This window comes from Maniola hyperantus, chromosome 22 (assembly GCF_902806685.2).
Source record: "Maniola hyperantus chromosome 22, iAphHyp1.2, whole genome shotgun sequence".
NCBI classification, from domain to species: domain Eukaryota; kingdom Metazoa; phylum Arthropoda; class Insecta; order Lepidoptera; family Nymphalidae; genus Maniola; species Maniola hyperantus.
The window spans coordinates 10,152,940-10,177,901 of NC_048557.2; the positions used below are offsets into that span (position 1 = coordinate 10,152,940).

Consider the following 24,962-nt stretch of genomic DNA (forward strand, 5'->3'; position numbering starts at 1 on the left):
ACGAGGAAGAGTGGTACCATCGAACACCTCGTGGTATAAGGTCAGGTGGAGGCCACGTGGGCGTTCCCCAACTAGGTGGACAGACTTAATCCACTCCGCAACCATCACGCCTGTCTCCACGTGTGCACATAATGCCACCAACAGAAGTCGCTGGAGGGAGATCTCACGAGCATCAGTGAAAAATTCATAGCCAGGACCACTCTGTCAAGAGTGAACGACTCAGAAGAAGAAAGATATCATAGAGTGGAGCAGGAGCTTAAAAATATTGGCAAAATATAAGAGCATGGCACAGGAGCGTAGTGGTTCTTATTATTTTATTTTCAAAATTTTAAAAGATGATTTGTTTGTAGTGTAACGGTCCTGTTCTTCAAAAAAGGCGATGACACCTTAATAAATAATAGTTTGTTCACTGGAATTTGCATACAGAAGCAGTTTTTGTATTAATTGAGTCACCTTACACATTCTACTAGGTACCTTCTGGTGTGCAAATTAATAGTGAATCTTATATTCAAGTTAATTTGGTTTATTGCATACTGTAATTACAAAGTTAAACATTACTCAAGAAGAAACATAGACTCATTTCGCTTTAGAGACATGTCTACAAGCTGTTGTTATCGTAAGTCAGTCTTATAGGTTCGACGACTTTCAGCATCCTGAACAAGCTTGATTCTCAAATAGCTTAAGCACCATAGATCACATTCAGAAGCTGCAACATTTTATACATTCATATAACTGAAGACTATAATCGGCCACTTTGCTAAGCGTTTGTGAACTTTGAGAAAGCTTTCGATTCAGTGGAAATTTGGGCTGTATTAAGGTCGCTATTGAGATTCCGGATTGACTACCGGTACATACAAATGCTGAAGTAGGTACCTGTACGAAAACACCACCATGTCAGTCCACATACAGGGCCAGACGAGGAGGCCAATCCAATTGCAGTGACAGAGAGTAACACTTAACGGGAGACGCAACTCTCCGAAGCTCTTTACTGCTACTTTAGAACACGTCTTTAAGCTTCTGGATTGGAATGAACTTGACATTAACATCAATAGCTACTCACCTTCGATTTTTCGATGACATAGTTGTTATCGCAGAGACTGGGAAACCGGATGTACTGCACAGTGACCTTATTAAAGTTTCATAACAGGTGGGCCTGAAAATTAACATGACTAAGGCGAAAAGCATGTCTAATACCTATGTTTCGGCCCACCCAGTAGTCTTTGAGAGCTCTTTGCTCAAAATTATAGAAGAGTGTGTAAAACTGGGACACACAACCAAGTTAGGTAAGTCCAATTTCGAGAAACAGATCAGCCACCGAGTCCGATTCAGCTAGGCAGCGTACGGAAACTAAAGTCTTCGAACAGCGCATGTTACCAGTGATGACATAATATTATGGATTTGAGATGTGACACATAAGAAAGTTCAGAGTCACTAAGTGGGTGATGGAGACAGCTATACTTGAAGTTTCTCTACGTGATCAAATCTGAAATGAGGATATTTGTCCAAAAGCCAGAGTACCTGACATGAACGGTTTGGGAAGCTGAAGTGGCAATGGCCGGGGCTCATAATTCAAAGGACTCATAGACGTTGGGGTCCTAAAGTACTTGAACCTCACACCAGAAAGCGCAGCGTTGGCAGACCCACACTATGTATACAAATGACATCGAATGATTCTCAGGGAGCCGCTGGATTCAGGAGACGCAAGAGCGTGGCGACTGAAAGTCCCTACAAGAGACCTATGTCCAGCAGAAGACTTCTATTGGTTGAAAATGATGAATAGTATCACACATACAATACTATTTTTATAATTTAAGCAACGTACACCGTTGTAATTAACACATACAATGACACACAGTCCTTGTTTTCCCCTGTAAGTTGTTGTAAGTATCACATACAACATTTTCCAAAGATAAAACACCACGTAAAATGTTGTATGAACAAAATCTCAGAAATTTGAAGTATTTTATAAAGTATTTTTCAGAATAGTTAAAAGTACTGTAAATTATAACCATATACCGAATTTCACAAAAAAATATTGAAAAATGAAGCTTTAATTTCAATTTGTATCTTTAAAACGCTCTACTGAAAAGTTGCGGTTTTGGGGATACAACAACTTACGTGGGAGGTGTCGATATAGATACAGGTATTATTTTTCATCTTTAGTGGTGGGGTTATATAGCGCCATCTAAAAAAAAAATCGAATTTTGCCCTGAAACTTCCTCATTCATTGACGACGCTTTGTATTCGTCCAGGCCTTTAAATGTTTGTATTGAAAGCAACTTCGAACTAAGAAACTCGATTAGGTACCTACTTTAATTTATACTTCTATAATAATATGATAAAGAGCTGAAGTTTGTAAGTTTGTTTGTCTGGAACTACTAAACCGATTTTGAAAATTCTTTCATCAGTAGAAAGCTACATTATTCCTGAGTAACAAAGGCTAAATTTGATCTCAAAAAAATTAGAGATCCTTACGAACTACGAAAATTGTAATAAGTACCCGTGTGAAGCCGGGGTGGGTCACTAATTCATAATATAGTCCTTAATCACCAAGCGATTTAACGTTCCGGTACGATGCCGTGTAGAAATCAAAGGTGTATGGGTTTAATAAAAACTGCCATACTCCTTCCAGGTTAGCCCGCTCCCACCTTAGACTGCATCGTCACTTACCATCAGGTGAGATTGCAGTCAAGGGCTAACTTGTATCTGAATAAAAAAAATCTAAGCTATTTGATTTGATTTTATTTGTTTTATATATTTAACAGTAATCTTCATTTTTTTGTTACAGGAACTATGAAGTTATTACTCTCCAATGAAAAATAAAAAGGTGAGGCTTTTTTATATGCGAGCAACCGCCGAGTTTCTTGCTGGTTCTTCTCGGTAGGAACGGCATTCCGAACCAGTGGTAAATTAAAACTACCTTACTATTCATAAGCACTTGTAAGAAGTTTACATGAATAAAAAAACATTCTATTCTATTCTATTCTATTCGAGTATAACACATTGAGTGAATAGGCATCTTCTAGGCAAGCGCGCTCCATCTTAGGCTGCATCATCACTTGCCACCAGGTCTGATTGAAGCCAAGCGCAAGTCTATAAATTACAAAAAGCAACACACTCCGACATCGTTGATAAGGTCGTAACAAAGATCGAACACGGGACTACTCGGTGTACTTGGTGTGTGATGCCGTGTAGAAACCAAAGGGGTATGTATGGGTTTAATAAAAACTACCATACCCCTTCCAGGTTAGCCCGCTTCCATCTTACACTGCATCATCACTTACCACGAGGTGAGATTGCAGTCAAGGGCTAACTTGTATCTGAATAAAATATAAATATATAAAAAACAGAATTAGCCACAGTTCAGTGTTGGTAGTTCAAATTTTTACTTACTTTTTTATTTTCACTCAAGCCTTAGATTTTCACAGCTCTCATAGAGATAAGTGTTTTCCTATCCACTTTTACTCTCTTTTTCTCTTTATCTAAATATATAAAAGGTGACTGACTGACTGATCTATCAACGCACAGCTCAAACTACTGGACGGATCGGGCTGAAATTTGGCATGCAGATAGCTATTATGACGTAGGCATCCGCTAAGAAAGGATTTTTGAAAATTCAACCCCTAAGGGGGTGAAATAGGGGTTTGAAATTTATGTAGTCCACGCGGACGAAGTCGCGAGCATAAGCTAGTCTAAATATATAAAAGGAAAAGGTGACTGACTGACTGACTGACTGATCTATCAACGCACAGCTCAAATTACTGGACGGATCGGGCTGAAATTTGGCATGCAGATAGCTATTATGACGTAGGCATACGCTAAGAAAGGATTTTGAAAATTCAACCCCTAAGGGGGTGAAATAAGGGTTTGAAATTTATTTAGTCCACGCGGACGAAGTCGCGAGCACAAGCTCGCGTAAGTAAGTAAATGTTTTTTTGGTACAAATAAAAAAAATAGATTTCCTACACGAAACATAGCGTAGCGTGCAAGCCTTAAAAATTGACGTACATTTTCCGAATCGCAAAAAGACAGTCGTGAGAAATGAAAACTGTACAAACGACGTGTCAAAATCCAATCCACTTGCAACACACACAAATATGTGTGCGCAAGTCAAAACTCCGCATTTTACTGCAGCCAAAACGACAAGGCGAAATGGCGAAAAACTAACGTCAAATACGCGAAATATCAAATCAGACAACGCGTCGTTTCATGCATGGGACTTTGTGTCTTATAACAAGGACTTTTTACCCGACCATCTGCACAGTGGCGTGCAGCTCATAGAGGCATAAACGCACTGCTTACCCTCATTGTAATAAATCAATGCTTATTTTTCATTATAACCGGCCGTAAAATAAGTTCATACCTAAATGCATACCCTGGCTTGAACTCCTGTGCACGCCACTGCATCTGCACCAGTCCACTTCTGAGCACGGTTCTACTCCAAGAATGAGAATGGTTTGGCCATAGTCTACCGAGCTAGACAATTGCGGATTGGCAGACTTCACGCATCTCTGGGAACATTATAGAGAACTCATGCAGGTTTCTTCACGATCTTTTCCTTCACATAGCAAGTGATATTTAATTGCTTAAAATACACACTCCGAAAGTAAGAGGTGCGTGCCAGGAATCGAACCCCGAACCCGCCGAGCAGGAAGCTGACGTCTTAAGCCCTACGCTATTACCACTTCAACCACAACATGCATATACTATTTTTAATTTTAACGGACGTTTGGGAAGAGAGTTCAATGGCGGCGACAGTTCAACATGCCACCATCAATAGACCCCCTAGATATTATGACGTGGGCATCCGCTAAGAAAGGATTTTTGAAAATTCAGCCCCTAAGGGGGTGAAATAAGAATTTGAAAGTGTAGTCCACGCGGACGAAGTCGCGAGCATAAACTAGTCCACCAAATATACAAATTAAAGTAGCCAGGTTCAGTTCACATAACAAAGTAGCAGTAATTTATTCAAGCCATACGAAACCAACAGAACGCATTAGAACTAGTATCTCTGAATACGAGTGAAATACATTGAGTTTATAGTTTTAATTAATTTTCATTGGTTGCGGTCCAAAGCTTCTGCATCGTAACTACTTACGCAGAAAAGTTGCTGTTAGGACATGTGTACATTAGATTTTATTGTATAGAGCAGGATCTAATGATTTTAAGCTTATTTCATAGTTTAACGACATACTTTAATATACAGGAAGATTTTTTTGGTTTAGCACATTTCTTTCTATGTTGTATAGAAACGAAATTTAATTAACACGTATTTTTTTTTTTAATTTTACTTAAGAATACCAAAGTTATCGTTTACCAAAGATATCCACTTTTGAACAGATGATTAGGGTCACCCTACAAACGTTATCTTTAGCTGTCGATTAAAATACACGCACTCACACCCGATGACGCGTGTGGCGGCCGTTGACCTCTGTGCGCTTTAATATGCGTCTAAGATGCGAACTTGGTACTTTTTTTAAAGGGAAAACGTCAGAGTCAACTAGCGTGCTTACAGCGTGCTTTAGTATGTATAATAGTATGACCATGATTTGCTTATTTTAAGGTAAAAAAATTATTTAATAAAAATTATTATGAATGGAATTAACGATACAGAACCATCAAAAAAAAATTGTGCAAAACCAACAAAATCTTCCTGTAGATAACGGGTACATACAGTAAGCGGCCGAAAGTAATGTATATCGGCTTTTAGAATGACATTTCGGCTTTGTAGAGCGTTGTCTCTGTCACTCATACCTATATGACGTATTGTCGGTCTATCAGTTTTGTCGGCACATAACTCCAAAACTGAGTTTCTTGTAAACTCTTCTCAGACCTGGTCGTGTTCGGAACCCTCGTAGCTTTAGTTTAAAGTTCACGTAAAAATTATGACCACAACATCATCTTACAAATCCGACAACCGACCATCAAAAAGTGTAATTTATTACCTATTTTGAATAAAATATTTGACTTTGACTTTGACTTTGAAAAGTTAGAAGTGCATACCTGGGATCTATCATGGACCCCCGAATAGGAGGTCAAAGTCTTAACCTTAACGTTTTATTCCAGTTCACTTAACTACAATGCAAAGTTTAGATAAGTCTTGTAAAATAATTTGTACTTTAACGATTCACTCAAACAAATTAACATATCCGAAAATTGTTTGAGGAACTTACTATACCTGCCTAATGGAAATCCTATCACTAGGGTTAGTATGAGATTTCACGTCTCGCCAATGTTGATAGAATTCGACGGTCGAAACAATAATGTCACAGTAAAATGGACCTTCAGGTATTTAATTAGGTATTTGACTACATCAAAAATAAATTAGATTAGATTTATTTATTTGCTTTCATGTACATTAATATTGATGGTGGGTGCTCAGTGATTATTAAATAGAGGGTCTTCCAAAATACGTAAAATCCACGTCCTTTGTTAGTTTTAAGTGTAATAACCATTTTAAGTTATCGATGTAACAAAAAAGTACGTCATTATGATGTTTTTTTATTTTTTTTATAACAAGCGTAGGTACACCAAATATTTACATTATTTTTTTCTCGCCAAACTGGTGAGCCAGTTTGTTGGCGAGCTGGCGCTCCATAAAAATAACTAGATGAAATACTGGAATGTGACGTCACATTCCAGTATTTCATAGAATATCGCATACTAAGTGCGTAAGATGTTTGATAAAAAGTTACTGATTTGACTAGTTGTCAAATACCGTATTTAAAGTACTTAAGGTATTCAGTAATCACCGATTTTTATTTGACAAAGTTACAGCTCGGAGCGCTAGCTGTAGATGTGTGGTTGAACTTGAACTTTAAAGCAAGGAAGTTAAGGTTCATTTTACTTTGAGATAAAATATTTTGGCGCTTAGATCAAGCAGGGCTCACTTGTTCACGTGACCCGAAAATATACCTATGACAGTCCGCCTCTTCCGTAGGTCTCGCGTAACTCTATCTCTAATGAGTAAGTGAGATAAGAGACAAGAATTTACTCGATAGAATGAGAGGCGTTTATTAAATTTTAGGCAGAGCTGTGCGAGCTGAATTGCACTTTATCTTCCAACACTGCGTCTTCCGGTGCAAGGTTGCCATTCCAACACCTTGAGACCCCAACGTCTATCGATTTTACGAACTATGTGCGCTGCCCATTGCCACTTCAGCTTCGCAACCCGTTGAGCTATGTCGGTTACTCTATTTCTCCTACGGATCTCTTCATTTCTGATCACGTAAAGAAACTCCGCCCATAGCTCTCTCCATCGCCCGCTGAGTGACTCTGAGCTTTCTTATGAGGCCCATAGTTAGCGACCATGTCTCGGATCCATATGTCATCATTGGCAACACGCGCTGTTCGAATAAGTATACTGTGCTTGAATTCTATCAATGTTTGCGAGATATAAAATCTCAAATGTACTAAACCCTACTGAACAGAAAATGCAAATCAGCTAACATGTTCGCGAGTACCCTTCAAGAACGGGGGTCTATTAAATATTAATTATTCAAATTATCCTATGATGGGAGCCCGGAGGTATCTGACGAATAAATTTGCGTTTCTGAGTGTGGAGTCATGGATTTGCTATTTGCGAAATCAATTTACCAAACCGCAGAATACTTAATTTTACCCTACTCGTACAGAAGGCTCACTTTACCAAGGTGGTAAAATAAATAGCGACTCTTGTTACGACGCAATACAGTGCAATTCAGCTTGCATATCACTGTACCCGTAGTATAAGATTTTACGTCTCACCAAACGTTGCTAGAATTCGAGAGTCGAAACACAATAACATCAAAGTAAAATGGACCTAAAGAGCCTTGGATTGAAGTCAAATATTCAATGCCACTGATTTTAATTTCGCAATGTTTCCGCTTGGAGCGCTGGCTGTAGAAGTGTAGACAAACTTGAGCTTTAAAACAAGGCAGTTAAGATCCAGTTTACTGTAACGCGGAAGTATTTCGACTCTCGAATTTGGTTTGGTTTGGTGAGACGTAAAATCTTATACTACGGGTTCTGTACCCGTAGTATAAGATTTATTTAATACATATTTTCTATCGCGTAAACTTTTACCTGCACATATTATAATAAAATTCGTCCTAACTGACTGACTTCTATCAACGCACAACCTAACCCGCTGGGTTTGGTTGTGCGTTGAAAACTTGAAACTATGACAGTAGGTATGTTTCTTTTATGACGTAGGCACTCGCTGAGATTTTCTTCTTCAAAAGAACTTCAATAGTGTAATATGCTTTTTTCAGGAGCATACTTTTCATATTATACATATCTTACACCTGGCTGTACTCACGTGTTTAGTTGACGTTAGCCCGACTAGTTTCGAATCCGTCCGGGGTCCTTTTTCAAGAAGTCGGTTCGCGCACGCGTCGCGGTTGAGACTGCGCGCCGCGCGCGCCGCTGCTCGCAAAGCCCATTATGCATACTTCTCATAGATTTTTTAAACTTGTGTAAAGGCAAGTCCAAAATAGTATGCGGGATTTTGTTATAATAGGTTATACCCATACCCACATATGACTTTTAGACTTTCCTGAGGCGGAAGGTAGGAGTTGCAAGCTTCTCTACATAGTATAAAATAAAGTCGCTTCCCGCTATCTGTATGTATGTATGAACGCGTAGATCTATTAAACTAAGCAACGGATTTTAATGCGGTTTTCACCAATAGATAGAGTGATGCAAGAGGAAGGTTTATAGGTATTGTTTAATTCTCAAAAAATTAGAAATCCCTAGAGAAATTGAAATAATGTGAATTAGGTCGGAAAAAAATCGTCTCATTTGAGAGTTTGCGAGGCAATGACACCTCAATGACACCACATTAGTATCTACATTGCACCCATGCGAAACCGGGGCGGGTCGCTAGTATTACATATAGATAAACTTGTCGAAGGAGAGAGCCACCGTAGGTATATATCTGGTGTCACGTAACCAAGTAGGCCCAGCCTGTCTATACCCAAGATATGAAATGGTTCGATGGTGATTTGAAATTCACTTAGGGTGCTGTTTCTGTATACGAGTGTATACGAAACTAGGGTAGGGTTGATTTATGTATTTTGTGTTTGTATAGGTTAACTATTTTGCGTTTAACCAGTCGAGGGACTCCGATTTGTGCAAATGTTATCTAAATATTATATAAAAGGAAAAAGTGACTGACTGACTGATCTATCAACGCACAGCTCAAACGACTGGACAGATCGGGCTGAAATTTGGCATGCAGATAGCTATTATGACGTAGACATCCGCTAAGAAATGATTTTTGAAAATTCAACCCCTAAGGGGGTAAAATAGGGGTTTGATATATTATAAAGAGGTAAAGTTTGTAAGTTTTATTGTAGGAAGTAATCTCTGGAACTAATTAATCGATTTTGAAAATTCTTTCACCAGTGAAAAGCTACATTATTTTTGGGTAACTTAGCCTATACTTGATTTTCTAAAAATTAGAGATCCCCACGAAAATTGTAATAAGCTAACCCTGCGAAGCCAGGGTGGGTCGCCAGTAAATAATAAACTTAAAAGTTCCTTGATCATGATCAACCCATCGCCGGCTCACTACAGAGCACGGGTCTCCTCTCAGAGTGAGAAGGGCTAAGCCTTAGTCTACCACGCTAGCCATGTGCGGAGTGGTAGGCTTCACACACCTTTGACAACATTATGGAGAACTCTCAGGCATGCAGGTTTCCTCACGATGTTTTCCTTCACCGTTAAAGCAAGTGATATTTAATTACTTAAAACGCACATAACTCCGAAAAGTTAGAGGTGCGTGCCCGGGATCGAAACCCCGACCTGCGATTAGAAGGCGGACGTTCTAACCACTAGGCTATCACAGCTTCATAAGTGTAGTACAAACTCCAATACTCAGTACAAATCCTAACATGAACATAATAACATAAATGAGCCAAGTTCGCATTCCACTGCACAAAAGCACGAATAAGTATACCGGGCAACGTAATCAGATCAGCATAATCTATATTCGATTATCGACTCTAAATATTGGATGCTAAGAGCTTTAGGGATTAAATGTGTATGCGTGGTGGTTCATTGTACGTGGAGATCCATTAAAACCTCTCGTAGTTGGGAACCAACAACGGCTGAAAACTGAAAAAATAAGGCACGGGCATAGCTCGATAAAACGCTGCTAGTATAAACAGGGTTTATAGGACGCTGATAGAATTTTACTGGAAGTGACAATTTTGTAAGAATTCAAGGGTAAGAAGAAATTTACAAATCAGGCGTAATATTATATTAATACTAGCTTATGCTCGCGAATTCGTCCGCGTGGACTACACAAATTTCAAACCCCTATTTCAACCCCTTAGGGGTTGAATTTTCAAAAATCCTTTCTTAGCGGATGCCTACATTATAATAGCTATCTGCATGCCAAATTTCAGCCCGATCCGTCCAGTAGTTTGAGCGGTGCTTTGATAGATCAGTCAGTCAGTCAGTCAGTCAGTCAGTCAGTCACCTTTTCCTTTTATATATTTAGACTAGCTTATGCCAGCGACTTCGTCCGCGGGGACTACATAAATTTCTAACCCCCATTCAACCCACTTTGAGGTAGAATTTCGAAAACCCCTTTCTTATTGGATACCTACTCTTTACAAATAACACACCCTCTAAATTACATGTCTCTAGGACCAACGGTTTAGGCTGTGCGTTGATACATAAGTCAGTCAGTCAGTCAGGGTTTTGAATTTTATATATACAGATTAAGTAACAGAGAGAGCCCTATGCTAACTTCTCTCCGTGGATAGAGTATACTGTGTTTATTATAATCAGCAGTCATATCCAGTGTAGTTGTACATCAAGGTGGTATTCTCACATTTCATAACGGCGGTAGTATTGTAGTTGCACTCATTGCGCTGCGGGTGGTTTAATTATGTTTTAACTAGCTGACGCCCGGGACTTCGTCGACGTGGATTTAGGAGTTTAACAATCCCGTAGGAACTCTTTGGTTTTCCGGGATAAACAGTAGCCTTTATCACTCTCCAGGTCTTTGACTACACACAACCATTGACCCATGCAAAAAATCACATCAATCCGTTGCTCCGTTGCGACGTGATTGAAGGACAAACCAACAAACAAACACACTTTGCCCGCGACTTCGTCCTCGTGGATTTAGATTTTTTAAAATCCCCTGGGAACTCGTTGATTTTCCGGGATAGAAAGTATGTCACTCTCCAGGTCTTTGACTATACCCATGCAAAAAATCACGTCAATCCGTTGGTCTGTTGCGACATGATTGAAGGACAAACCAACAAACCAACAAACAAACACACTTTCGCATTTATAATAAGGGTACTGATTACGTAACAGAGAGAGACCTATACTAACTTATCTCCGAGGATAGAGTATAATAGTTTACTGTGTTTATTATAATCAGCAGTCATATCCAGTGTAGTTGTACATCAAGGTGGTATGCTCACATTTCATAAAGCGGTAGTATTGTAGTTGCACTCATTGCGCTGCGGGTGGTTTAATTATGTTTTAATTACGAACTGCGGCGTCCTTGAGCGGTCTTCAAGGATATGATCGTAATAATATGTATGTAATTTTAGCGTTTAAACTACCGTGAGTGATTTCCATTATAAATACGATCTGTCCCGGCTTACACACGTGTGTAGTCGACGTTAGCCCTTTTCCCTTTGAAAAAGGACCCCGGATGGGTTCGAAACTAGTCGGGCTAACGTCGACTACACACGTGAGTAAGCCGGGACAGATCGTATTTATAAAGTATGTAATTGCGTAGACTATGACATTATACCTGAACGACGACCTGTCGACCTCCCTGGCGCAGTAGTGCGCTGTGGTCTAAGTGGTGGGAGTGGGTGAAGTGTCATCCTCACGTCAAATCAAGAAAGACTGAGACTGGGGGCACACGATGCGTTGCGGCGCCGCACCGCAAACATTTCACCGTATCAGCGGGCACACGAGCGGTGCGGCGCCGCAACGTTGTTATGTCGCAGCGCCCCGTAGCAGCGTTGGATAGTGTATTTCCTTGTGACGCATAAACAGCTGATAGGTGCCGCTCCAACGTCGCGACGCATTCACCCCTCCCCGCCTCGTGTCGGTGGTTGTAAGTCCGGTGCGGCGCCGGAGCGCATCGTGTGACATGCCACAGATATTTCTATGTAAGACGACGCATTTCTAACGTCACCCGGACGTGGAATCACGCCACGGCCTCGGGGGCGTACGGACTAACCAACAAAACCGACAACTCCACCCATCCCAACGTCATCCTAAGCCGTGGTCCGAGCCTCACAGGAGGCGCCCTTAGGAGGACGTTGCCCCCCGACCTCTCGAATTATTTGTTCGAGCCCTAGGGCTCACCCCCAGGCGGAGCTTCGCGCTCGCCAACCCCTCCGGTGACGCTGTAGCGGCCAGTAGGGCCTACGCAGCATAGTCAACCCGAAACAACACAAAAAGCGACACCGTTCCGGCGCCGCAACGCATCGTGTGCCCCCGCTCTTAGATGCGTCAACGGTCAATTTCTCAATATACAAGTTAATTTATAAGTTTGGGTTAAAGAAAAATAACTTATTAGTCCTAAATCAGGCTAGATCGTAATAAAACTGAGTAGCTCATTGGCAGTCAACAACAAGGAAAAAAATATATTTAAAAGCCAAAATTAAAAATAAGCAGGTGCTTATTACCACCCATGTTCTGACCTATGTATACATATTTTAATAATGTTAATAACAATGTTCTTTATTTCAGGCAAAATGTACCCATATTATTACAGAAGTCAATAAAATTATAAATAAAATAAAATAATTAGAGCCTCAATAGCTCAACCGGTATAGGAGTGGACTGAAAACCGGAAGGTCGACGGTTCAAATCCCGCCCGTTGCACTATTGTCGTACCTACTCCTAGCACAAGCCTGACACTTAATTGTAGAGGAATGGGAAATATTAGTCCAATAATATATTATTGTATAGTATTTCTATCATTATTTTCGATTCGCACTGCGATGCTGCGTGCGATTTTGGCTCGAAAATGCTAAAAATAAGCCGCTGATTCTGAGCCGTAGATAGAGTAACAAAGGTAGATGCAGGAACGTTTGCTTTCTCAATCGCACTAAAAAGAGAGCACAGATAAAGTTACTTATGTGATAAACAGAGACGCAGCTAACCTATTTTTTGTCCCTTATCGTGTAACTGGTTTTTTTTAAGAATACATACAAGAAGTTGCAAAACAAAGTTTGAGAATTCGTGGCGTAATTGTATTTCTCATGAGTTATTTACTTGTTTTCACATAAAAAACGTTTAATACAAATATTGTTGATCGGTTAATACAAATATTGACTACTAAACAATGGTAATAATTGTCGTGTTATTCATCGTTGCGTCGTGCTATCGCTATCTCATACGCGGTTACACAGTACTTCAATCTACCTATTATTCTATCTACGTTCTGAGCCTTCCTATAAATCTTTTATGGTTTCAGAAGCGCTAAAAGCTTATTTCCAAACAAAAGTAGAGGGGGTAACAAATCAAAAGTTGTAGCACATTGGTAGCGCAGTGTGCAGTGTGCAGACAACACTGAGTTATAGCTCGGTGTGTACCCAGCTTATGAATGTTTAAGAGTTTGGGTTCCGTAACTCATGGTGCTGAATGGGTTTATTTAAGGACCCTTACAAACAGCCTAAGTACAGTTATTATTATACAGAGTGTAACCAGAACGCTAGTAAAAACTTAGCGTTATTGTTGTACTACCTAAACACAATCCAATACCAATAACCATTTGCCTTATTTAGCGTGCAAAACTGGGGGCATTGGCCCCGCCTACGACGCGGCATTGACTCCGAGTGGCCTACTTACGCAGCGTTCGTTGACCTCTAGCGTTAGTCAGATGTTTTATTTGCAATATATCGTAAACTTTTACAAAATTATAGGATTTTTTGTATTTTTATCGCGTTTTTTTTTGTGGTATCATATCAGTAATCATCAGTACTATCACCCGTCTTTGTTTTTGCCAGCGTTCTGGTTACACCCTGTATATTCCGTGGTGTAATCCGCGACAGTGGCAATCGGGGTAGGGGGGGGGGGGGTCACCCCGCACACCCGCACGTCACCAGCGCTCACCCGCACCGGGTTAGCGCGGCGGCTGTGCGGGGCGTTACCTCCCCGATTGCCATTTCAACCTGTCGCGTGCTATAAGTGGTAATAGCCTAGTGGTTAAAACGTCCGCCTCCTCTTTGGGAGGTTGGGAGTTCGATCCCGGTGCAGAAACAAAAAGAAAGAAAGAAAAGCCGTTTATTTATACAAATTGTGCCACACATCACAACTTAAAGCTAAAAGCTGGTTATACCGGCGCTTCTTCCACCTGAAGACTTCACTTCCCAAAAGGGGAGTTCAATGCCGTGTAGAAACCAAAGGGGCATGGGTATAATAAAAACTGCCATACCCCTCCCAAGGTTAGCCCGCTTCCATCTTAGACTGCATCATCACTTACCACCAGGTGAGATTGCAGTCAAGGGCTAACTTGTATCTGAATTTAAAAAAAAATGCAGACTGTGTCTCTGACACGCATATAAAGTACTAGCTTATGCTCGCGACTTCGCGTGGACTACATACATTTCAAAACCCCGATTTAACCTACTTAGGGATAGAGTTTCAAAAAACCGTTTCTTAGTGGATACCTACTCTTTACAAAGAATACACCCTCCAAATTTCATGTCTCTCGGACCAGCGGTTTAGGCTGTGCGTTGATTATAAGTCAGTCAGTCAGGACTTTGAATTTTATATGTACAACAAAAAGATGGATCATTCGTTTCAGTTTCATTTACAGTGCGCAGCAGAAAGCAATGTACATCGACCTATAGAAGGCAGATTTGTAGACCATTGTCTCTGTCGTTGGAACCGACAAAACGTCATAATATAGGTAGCAGAGACAACGCTCTACAAAGCCGAAATGTCATTCTAATGGCCGATGTACATTACTTTCTGTACAAATTTGCACTTGAGATATCGTGTTATTGCTAGGTATATTTCACGGGTTTGCACTTGTGCAAGTATTTGTCGTTGTGCCACCATGTGCAAATGCAGTAGTTAAGCCGGTGTGTACACTGGCGGCACAGACGGGCATGTTTGCAATATACCAGGGAACAGCTTGTTAACTTCAGTTTATAGAAATTGTACAAATATGTTATCATTTACGCTACTTAGTATTGCGTCTTAAAAAATCAGAAATCGGCCGATTTAATGAACCGGTTTTTCCAATATTTTAAAAGTTATCGGCCGAAATAGAAAAACCGGTTCATTCAATCGGCCATAAATCGTAAACGGTAATTTTTACAAAAAAGTTTACAGGAAACAAAAGATGCAAAATTTTATTGTCTACAATAATAATTTAAATAACTTTTCCCCTAAAGTGGATAATTTCCAAGATATCAGCCAAAAACTTTCCCTCAAGATTGCGATCGAAGCTCCACCTGGATCTGTCAGCATTTTGTCATTTTATGGTCAGTAAGTGACCCTTAACCTAAAAAAAACCGGCCAAATGCGAGTCAGACTCGCGCAATGAGGGTTCCGTACTACGGTCGTATTTTTTCGAAATTTTGCACGATAATTCAAAAACTATGATGCATAAAAATAAATAAAAATCTGTTTTAGAATGTACAGGTGAAGACCTTTCATATGATACCCCACTTGATATAGTCACTCACTTCGAAAGTTGAAAATACTAATTATTAATTCATGACCACAATTTAATTTTTTTTGTGTGATCTAACCCTAAATTCGCGGTTTTCAGATTTTTCCCCAAATGTCAGCTATAAGATCTACCTACGTGCTAAATTTCATGATTCTAGGTCAACGGGAAGTACCCTGTAGGTTTCTTGACAGACAGACAACAAAGTGATCCTGTAAGGGTTCCGTTTTTCCTTTTGAGGTACGGAACCCTAAAAAAAAGAAATTGGATCGGAAATTTAGTGCGAAGTAACGCTCTATTTACTGGACTATAATGCACTATACCTATAATAATGTAATGGGTATACGAAATGTAGACGTCTTGTAATGTACCGGTGTGGCATACTGAATTATAAATATTATAATTACACCCGAATGAACTCTATGCGGTACTGTTTTAAAATTCGGCTCCTGCCTTTTCTACGTACCGAATTGGATTACATACAAAAGTGTAAAAACTATTATGTCCATGCGAAAATAGGTTTTATCCCTTTGTATTAAAACTCCAAATACTTTGTACAGGTATAAGAGAAAATTGAACAAGTCACCTTAATTTACGCCCTTCAGGTATTTCAGTACATTTTTTTACAGTATAAATAAGTTAGGTACTTGGTACTTTTTTCGATTGTTATTTTTAGGGTTCCGTGGCTTTACAGCTTTGTCCAGTCCGTCTGTCTGTATACAAGTGTTCATAGCTATTTAAAAAAAAACTTAGCACATTGGGGCCGATTCTCTAGTACACAATCTCTAAACTAAACTAAATTAACAGGTCTAAATCTAGTGCCATCCTTTTCCGCAAGCAACATTATGAAAGGGATAGCAATAGATTTAGACGTGATATTTTAGTTTAGTTTAGAGATTGTGTACAAAGGAATTAGCCACATTATGTATTTAAACATATAAGTTGTAATCAGAACGCTGACAAAAACGAAGACAGGTGATAGTATATGTACTGATGATTACCGATATGATACCACAAAAAAACGCGAAAAAAATTCCTATAATTTTGTAAAAGTTTACGATATATCGTAATCCTAATCCTAACAATATCACAAATGTGAAAATGTGGATGTTTGGATGTTTGTTACTCAATTACGCAAAAACGGCTAAACGGACTTCGATGAAATTTGGAATGGAGATAGATTATACCCTGGATTAACACATATGCTACTTTTTATCCCGGAAAATTAAAGCTTTCCCGCAGAATTTTGAAAATTTTTGATAAATCCACGCGGACGAAGTCGCGGGCATCAGCTAGTTGCAAATAAAGCATCTGACTGGCGCTAGAGATCAACGAACGTTGCGTAAGTGGGCCACTCGGAGTCAATGCCGCGTCATAGGTGGGACATTGACCCGAGTTTTGCACGCTATACATTGCGGGTTTGAAAAATACTAAGTCACTAAAACTACAAAATTAGGGAAATGGTTATTGCAAAGATTAATTATTGGTCTCGCTCCGCTCTACGGTAATTGGTATTGGATTGTGTTTAGGTAGGTTTGTCGGTCTCAACGACAGAGGCAATGCTCAACAAAACCGCTATCTCTTTCTAAAGGTCGATATATTACTTTCTGCCGCATACTGTACATCGACTTTTAGAAAGAGGTTTCGTTTGTACAGCGTTATTTTGTCGGTCTCAACGACAGAGATAATGCTTTAAAAACCCGCTATCTCTTTCTAAAGGTAGATGTACATTACTTTCTGCTTCGTACTGTACATCTATTGACGTCGACGATCTCTCCCAAAATAATACCCTGCATTTTAAAAATCAGGTCAGATAGTAATGTTAAATGGACGTGATAAAAAAAGCTAGCATATTTATATTTTAATCGATATATCGGACACTATTTTGGTTGTCTAAGTCTAGACTATAATAAATGTTGAATCAATAATTGAGCATTTAAGAGGAGTGTCATTCGAGCATACCCCATACAAACGAAGTTTGACATTTATTTCAAGACTTTGTAATGAAAATCCTATAGATCTAAATATATAAAATTCAAAGTTCTGACTGACTGACTGACATATAGGCTACTTTTTATCCCGGATGGCTCCTATCATTAACATCGAAATGACGTCATTTTGACGTCAGCCGAAATAAAAATATAGGTACCATCAGCTCGAAACTTCAGTCTAATGCTGACGTCACTAAAATGACTTATATAATATATATATGTGTTGTGACAGTTTGTGTACACGAACTGCGCTCTAATTCGTTTGGGTTGGCGTGTTACTGTCAATCAAGAAATAATTTTGTTGGATCTCTGATTTGAATCAGTTAGTTTACGTGAAAGTAGATCGTTTTTTTTTTGTTGTATGATACTGGATTTGCTCATAATCAATTTAATTTGTACCAAAAACATCCATACTAATATTACACGCATACTCTCTCTCCCACACACAAACACACACCCACACACACACAGACACACATACACTCACACATACACACACACATACATATGTTGTGAATCACCTACTAGGTATTTTTACTAGTTAATTGACTTTTATATTTTCATATTATTATATTATTGTAAAGCTTGTTTACATTATCAAACGTACTGTTATAAATTTATATTTAATATCTATTTAAGTAATCTGTAAAAAATTGTAATCCTATTTGGCCTTATTTTCAGTCTGTTATTATGTAAAATTATATTGTATATATCGCTGTTGATTGCAAAAAAAAATAAAAAATAAATAAAAAAAAATACGAAAGTGTGTCTGTCTGTCTGTCTGTCTGCTAGCTTTTCACGGTCCAACATTTCAACCGATTTTGATGAACAGAGTTAGCTTACATCCCGGGGAAGGACATAGGCTAGGAAAATTAAAGAGTTCTCACGGGATTTTTGAAAAACCTAAATCGACGACGAAGGCGCGGGCATCATCTAGGTTACAATAAAGAGAAAAAGAGAGAAAAAGTGGACATGGAAGCACTTATCTCTGTGAGAGATCTCTATACCAGTGATCCTTGGCAGTGCGAGAGGTTGTAGAGGGCGATTGAGGGATGACGATATTTCATCATCATCATCATGATCAACCCTTCGCTGGCCCACTGATAAGCACAGGTCTCCTTTTGGAAAGAGAAAGGTTTAGGTCACAGTCCGCCACGCTGGCCAAGTTGGCAAACTTCACACACCTTTGGGAAAACTCTCAGGCATGCGGATTTTCTCACTATGTTTTCCTTCACCGATAATGAAATTACATTCTACTGACAAATAATAAAAAAATTAAATGGCCGATATGCAAATTTAAAAGAAATGTGTTATTTCTTGTACGATGCTACGGAACCTTCCGTGTGCGAGTCCGACTCGCATTTGACTGGTTTTTTTTATAACACAAGTTTGATTTCAATCGCAAACATTGCTGTTTTAAGCATTCAATTTTGTCTGTCCATTTTTTCTGAATAATTGAGCATTTAATACATTAAATTCTCCAACAATATACAAAATGGATTTAAATGTTTCGTGTACACGAATCAAGTAATATATAAAGGCTTTAACAAACAAAACGCGTGACGTATCATATTGTAGAAAACGGCAGTTAAAAATAGCCACATTAATCGTGGTATATACCCGTTTTCTACAATACAATTTTCGTTAAACTACGAAATAAGCTTAAAAACGTGTAACTGTGTAGCTACATGCAGACTACCATTTCACCATCAAGTGTATCTTGAAGACGAGGCCTAAATCAGAGTGAAATAGAGTGAGGAAGCTCTCGGTTGGATCCTAAATTTATACATTCTGTCGAATATGAATTAGGCTAGGGGTGACGTGAAATCAAAGATACTTAGTCGTTATAAGTATAAATGGCGCGTGAGGAGTTAAATTTTACGTGTTATATATGGGTTTAGGGGCTTAGACTATAGTGCCGACCAACTGCGGATTGGCAGACTGCACACAGCTTTAAGAACATTATAAAGATTCTCAGGCATATAGGTTTCCTCACAATGCAATTCCCCATTAAAGCAAGTTACATTTTAACTTTTAATGATTTAATCTATATATATATATATATATATATATATATATATATATATAAAATTCAAAGTCCTGACTGACTGACTGACTGACTGACTGACATATATATCAATGCACAGCCTAAACCGCTGGTCCTAAAGACATGAAATTTGGAGGGTATATTCTTTGTAAAGAGTAGGTATCCACTAAGAAAGGATTTTTTCGAAATTCCACCCCTAAGTGGGTTAAATGGGGGATGGAAGTTTGTGTGAAAGTCCGTCATATTTCAAGTTATTTGCATGAAAATTGGTATTTGGGTTTTCGGTCACAAATGAAGAAATACGTGTTTCAGGGTTTTTGGTGTGGTGTGGACACGCCGTGACGCGTTGGGTGTGACCTGGCTTTATTTGTTTCGACTGGCGTGTTTCTGTCAATCAAGAACTAATTTCGTTAAATCTCGGATTTTGTTGGGTCTGATAAGCAAAAGTAGATTACGAAAGATACGAAAATACTGTAATATGGAAAAATATAAGGAAACGTGTAATGGAATTGAGCTTTTAAAAGTTTTTCTCCTGAAGAAAAAGCGTTATGATTTCGTTTTCGTTTCATTTACTGACGTTTCATATAAGTTCCATAAATTGCTATTGCGCTGGAATCATATCTCATTAACAAGGTATTTAAAGAACTTTAAAGGCTTAAATAATAGGGTCCCAAATCCCGTTGATACCCTTTGGGTGCGGAACCCTATAAAAAATAGGTCACGTTGTGGTCAAACAGTGGTAGATGCATCCGACTATTCGAAAATACTTGTAAAAGTTTATTCGAATAAAAAAGATTTTTATTTATTTTTTATTTTGTAGTAGCGTAGATTGCCGCGTGGAGGGTCTACGAAATTATGACAGAATTGCTACGCCGATGCTTAGATCTATAATAGTCCGTATGTATCATCATGATTAACCCATCGCCGGCTCACTACAGAGCACGGGTCTCCTCTCAGAGTGAGAAGGGTTTTGGCCATAGTCTACCACGCTAGCCATGTGCGGATTGGTGGACTTCACACACCTTTGAGAACATTATGGTTTACTCACGATATTTTCCTTCACCGTTAAAACAAGTGACATTTAATCACTTAAAACGCACATAACTCCGAAAAGCTAGAGAGGTGTGTGCCCGGGATCGAACCCCCGACCTCCGACTAGAAGGCGGAATGTCCTAACTACTAGGCTATCACAGCTTATACTCGTAAATACTAGGTCAAAAAAGTAGTACTAAATTCACCCAACACTTTTAAAAGTCATTCACCCAGGGATGGACGCAACACGGCATTTCGTATCCAGTATACAATTTCGAAAATATTTGTGTAGATGAAGTAACATGTGACTTTAAAAAGCCGATTAAGTGTGAGTCGTACTCGCATACGAAGGGTTCCTTACCATCGTACAAGAAAAAACACTTCTTCAAAAAGTTTCTATTTTGTCTATTTTATGACCTAGTAGATGATGCCCGCGACTTCGTCCGCGTGGATTCAGTTTTTTTTAAATTCCGTGGGAACTCTTTATTTTTCCGGGATCAAAAGTAGCCGAAAGTAGTACCAAATTTCATCAAAATCAGTTAAACTGTTGGGCCGTGAAAAGCTATCAGATAGACAGACAGACTTTCGCATTTATAATATTAGTATGGACTATGGAAGTATGGATTAGGATTGATTTTCATTATCCATTATTGTATATATCGATTTTTAGGGTTCCGTAGTAAACAAGGAAGCCTTATAGTTTTGCCATGTCCGTCCGTCCGTCCGTCCGTCCTCGGTTAATCTCAGAGACTATTAGTGCTAGAAATCTGTAATTTGGCATGGGTATAAATATTAATCACGCCGACAAAGTGGTGAAATAAAATTGTGAGAAATATTTTTTTTAGTTTAGCTCCCCTACATATAAAGTGGGGATGACTTTTTTTTTCTCGTCTACCCCATAGTGTGGGGTATCTTTGAATAGGTCTTTTAAAAATACTGTGGGTGTGGGAACATCATTTTTCGATTTCTAGATCCGTTTGTAAAATATGATGTTTTAAAGTGCTAATTTTTATTTGAGTCAAGTGTCTCCCCCTCTATCAGCCAAATGGTAGTACAATATAGGAACGTGAAAAAATTCCCAGCTGTAGTCTATATATATAAAAGGAAGAGGTGACTGACTGACTGACTGACTGAATGACTGACTGACTGACTGACTGACTGATCTATCAACGCACAGCTCAAACTACTGGACGGATCGGGCTGAAATTTGGCATGCAGATAGCTATTATGACGTAGGCATCCGCTAAGAAAGGATTTTTGAAAATTCAACTCCTAAGGGGGTGAAATAGGGGTTTGAAATTTTGTAGTCCACGCGGACGAAGTCGCGAGCATAAGCTAGTATATAATATAATCAATTTTAAAGGAAAACTATCATTTTCGTTTTTATTACTTCACCACAACACCAAACTTATTACCTTATTCGAAACTGACTTAATTACTAGACTTAGGTATAATTAGGCCACTGTTAACTACCTACATACTAAATGGTGGTACTAGTTACTATATTATTTCAACTTACAAATAACTTAATGGTAGGTATGTCGATCACCAAAATGATACCTTAAGTTAACCTACTTTGACCTTAACAAAATACTATCACTGACATAATTATTATTTTACGAAATATTCATGTTTTGAATAAAATGGTGTCATTTACGAGAGATCACGCACTCATCCGGTCCGAGTCCGTGAAAATACGTTCCGAAGTAGTCATAGAACTATTTGTATCCGACTTCCGTCATCCGAGACCTCACCGTCATCAAATTTTTTTTTTTTTTTAGAATATTGATCATTTTTATTTAAATGTACAAGTTAAGATCAAATTGACATTTATCTACGTTAAATCAAACCCTTCTCATTCTGAGATGAGACCCGTGCTTAGTAGTGGGCTAACGATGGGTTGATCATGATGATGATGATGATAGATCAACCAAGTCAGTCCTGTTCTGAATAATTCAGCAGTTTATTACGTAAAAATGCTTCAAATAGCAATTATTTCGAGTGCTCTGCAATCTGCATACACGCGCGATAGATTGACACATGTCTGTCGATCGTAATTTAATTATTGAGTTGGGATCACTGAAATTGACATTTAGAAGTACGCTAGAAAAGGTGTCATATAAAATGACAATAATTATGGACCCCAACACGTCACAAATTCAAACTTGAAAACTTTGCTAGCGTGACTGAACTAAAATCAGGGACATCTATTATTTGATATGAAAGTTGATGTAACTTTCTTGGTACTTATTCATCTGTTGTCTGCTCAAACGAAATCACGCACATTTGTTGTAAGCTAATGACGTCACTGTGACGTCACAATGAGGAATTGTGAGGTAAGGACACATTGTAACAGCAAACCAATCAATCAATGGGTAAGCAATGCGGCCGTAAAGCCATGAATCATCCACGCTTGGGAGGTGTCACCGCCCGAACAATAATAGATGGGCCTACAAATTAGTGACGTGGTAATGCGCAATCAATTTTGATATGTAGGTACGGTAGGTATTGCTTTAAAGTAATTAATGTTAATACTGATATGTGTAATGGATGGAAACACTAAAGTTTAAATAGTTCTAACCGTTTGCTTTATTGATATACTAGCTTATGCTCGTGACTTCGTCCGCGTGGACAACACAATTCAAACCCCTATTTCACCCCCTTAGGGGTTGAATTTTCAAAAATCCTTTCTTAGCGGATGCCTACGTCATAATAGCTATTTGCATGCCGAATTTCAGCCCGATCCGTCCAATTTGAGCTCTGCGTTGATAGATCAGTCGGTCAGTCAGTCAGATTAATTTAATGGAATAATATGTTACATCCATCCATACTAATATTACAAATGCGAAAGTGTGTCTGTCGGCCCATCCGTTAAACCAATTTTAATGAAATTTGGTACAGAGATTTTTTAAAACCTAAATCCACGCAGATGAAGTCGTTCACTCTAGTTCACTCTGATAATGTTCATTTAAGATAAAGTCTACGCTGTGTCACTGATTACAAACCAGCCCATTCATTTTATGTCCCCCCCCCCCAACATATTTCGGCGCTGACATGATTTATAGAGATCCGTCAATTTTATTTACCCAGTTGAGTGATTGATAAGGTTCCAGGACCTTATCAAATTAATAAGTCTCATCCGTTATTTAACTTATAATTGACTGTTACTTTATATACTTTAACGACCTTCCTGGCGCAGAGAACTATCCCTAATGGAACTGGTATATTACTGGTATGTTCATGGGCGGCGGTAATCACTTAACATCAGGTGACCCGCCTGCTCGTTTGCTCGCTATATCTATTAAAAAAAAAAAAAAAAACTGGTATATTAAACTGGTAAAAATACACATCGATAGCGGTGATAGCTGGTTATAAAACGCCGGCCTCCTATTCGGAAGGTCTAGGGTTCGATCCCGGGCTCACACCTCTAACTTGTCGGGTTGTGTGCGTTTTACGTAATTCATCACTTGCTTTAACGGTGAAGGAAAAGATCATAAGGAAACTTTTTTTTTTTTTAAATCTTTATTTTTTTGGGACTTTTGCCCGACACGGACACGCCAGCCCCATCGATGAGGAAACTTGTATGCCTGAGAGTTTTCCATAACGTTCTCTAGAAAAAATACAAATATGTAAGTTAAAAACAGAACCCCTTGTTACTTTGCCGAAGCTGGCTACTCAGAAGTAAACAAAAGTCAATAAAACATGAGTTTTAAAGTAATTCGTACATTAGATTCCATTCCATGCCAATGATAGAACGCGGCGCGGGTGAACAGAGCTCGAGTAATAATGTATTCTACCGGAATTTATACCCCAATATCTGCTAGCAACGCGCCGACCCAAGAACTTCAAGAACAAGAACTTTTGTTAATGGAACTGGTATATTACAGTAAAAATAAACATCGATAATGGTGTGCGTGTTGGTGTGATATGTACAGTACAGTTTGAATATAAATAATAATAGCCTCAATAGCTCAACGGGTAAAGGAGTGGACTGAAAACCGAAAGGTCGACGGTTCAAACCCCGCCCGTTGCACTATTGTCGTACCTACTCCTAGCACAAGCCTGACGCTTAGTTGGAGAGGAAAGGGGAATATTAGTTATTTAACATGGGTAATATTCTCTTTAAAAAAAAAACAAAAAAAAAAAAACATATTATACAGGGTGTAACAAGAACGCTAGCAAAAACTTAGTGTTATTATTATACTACCTAAACACAATCCAATACCAATAACCATTTGCA

General features: G+C 38.8%; 2 protein-coding genes across 2 annotated transcripts in view; both read left to right on the forward strand.

Annotated features, from left to right (window-relative positions):
* LOC117992983 (venom acid phosphatase Acph-1-like) overlaps nucleotides 1-24,962 on the forward strand; it is a 520,874-nt gene that overhangs the window by 151,656 nt on the left and 344,256 nt on the right. The window lies entirely within an intron of this gene.
* LOC117992870 (uncharacterized) overlaps nucleotides 1-24,962 on the forward strand; it is a 177,981-nt gene that overhangs the window by 74,133 nt on the left and 78,886 nt on the right. Inside the window, exon 2 of the mRNA XM_034980583.2 lies at nucleotides 2,789-2,827. The gene's annotated coding sequence lies outside the window, so the exon portion shown is untranslated. The remainder of the gene's footprint in view (nucleotides 1-2,788; nucleotides 2,828-24,962) is intronic.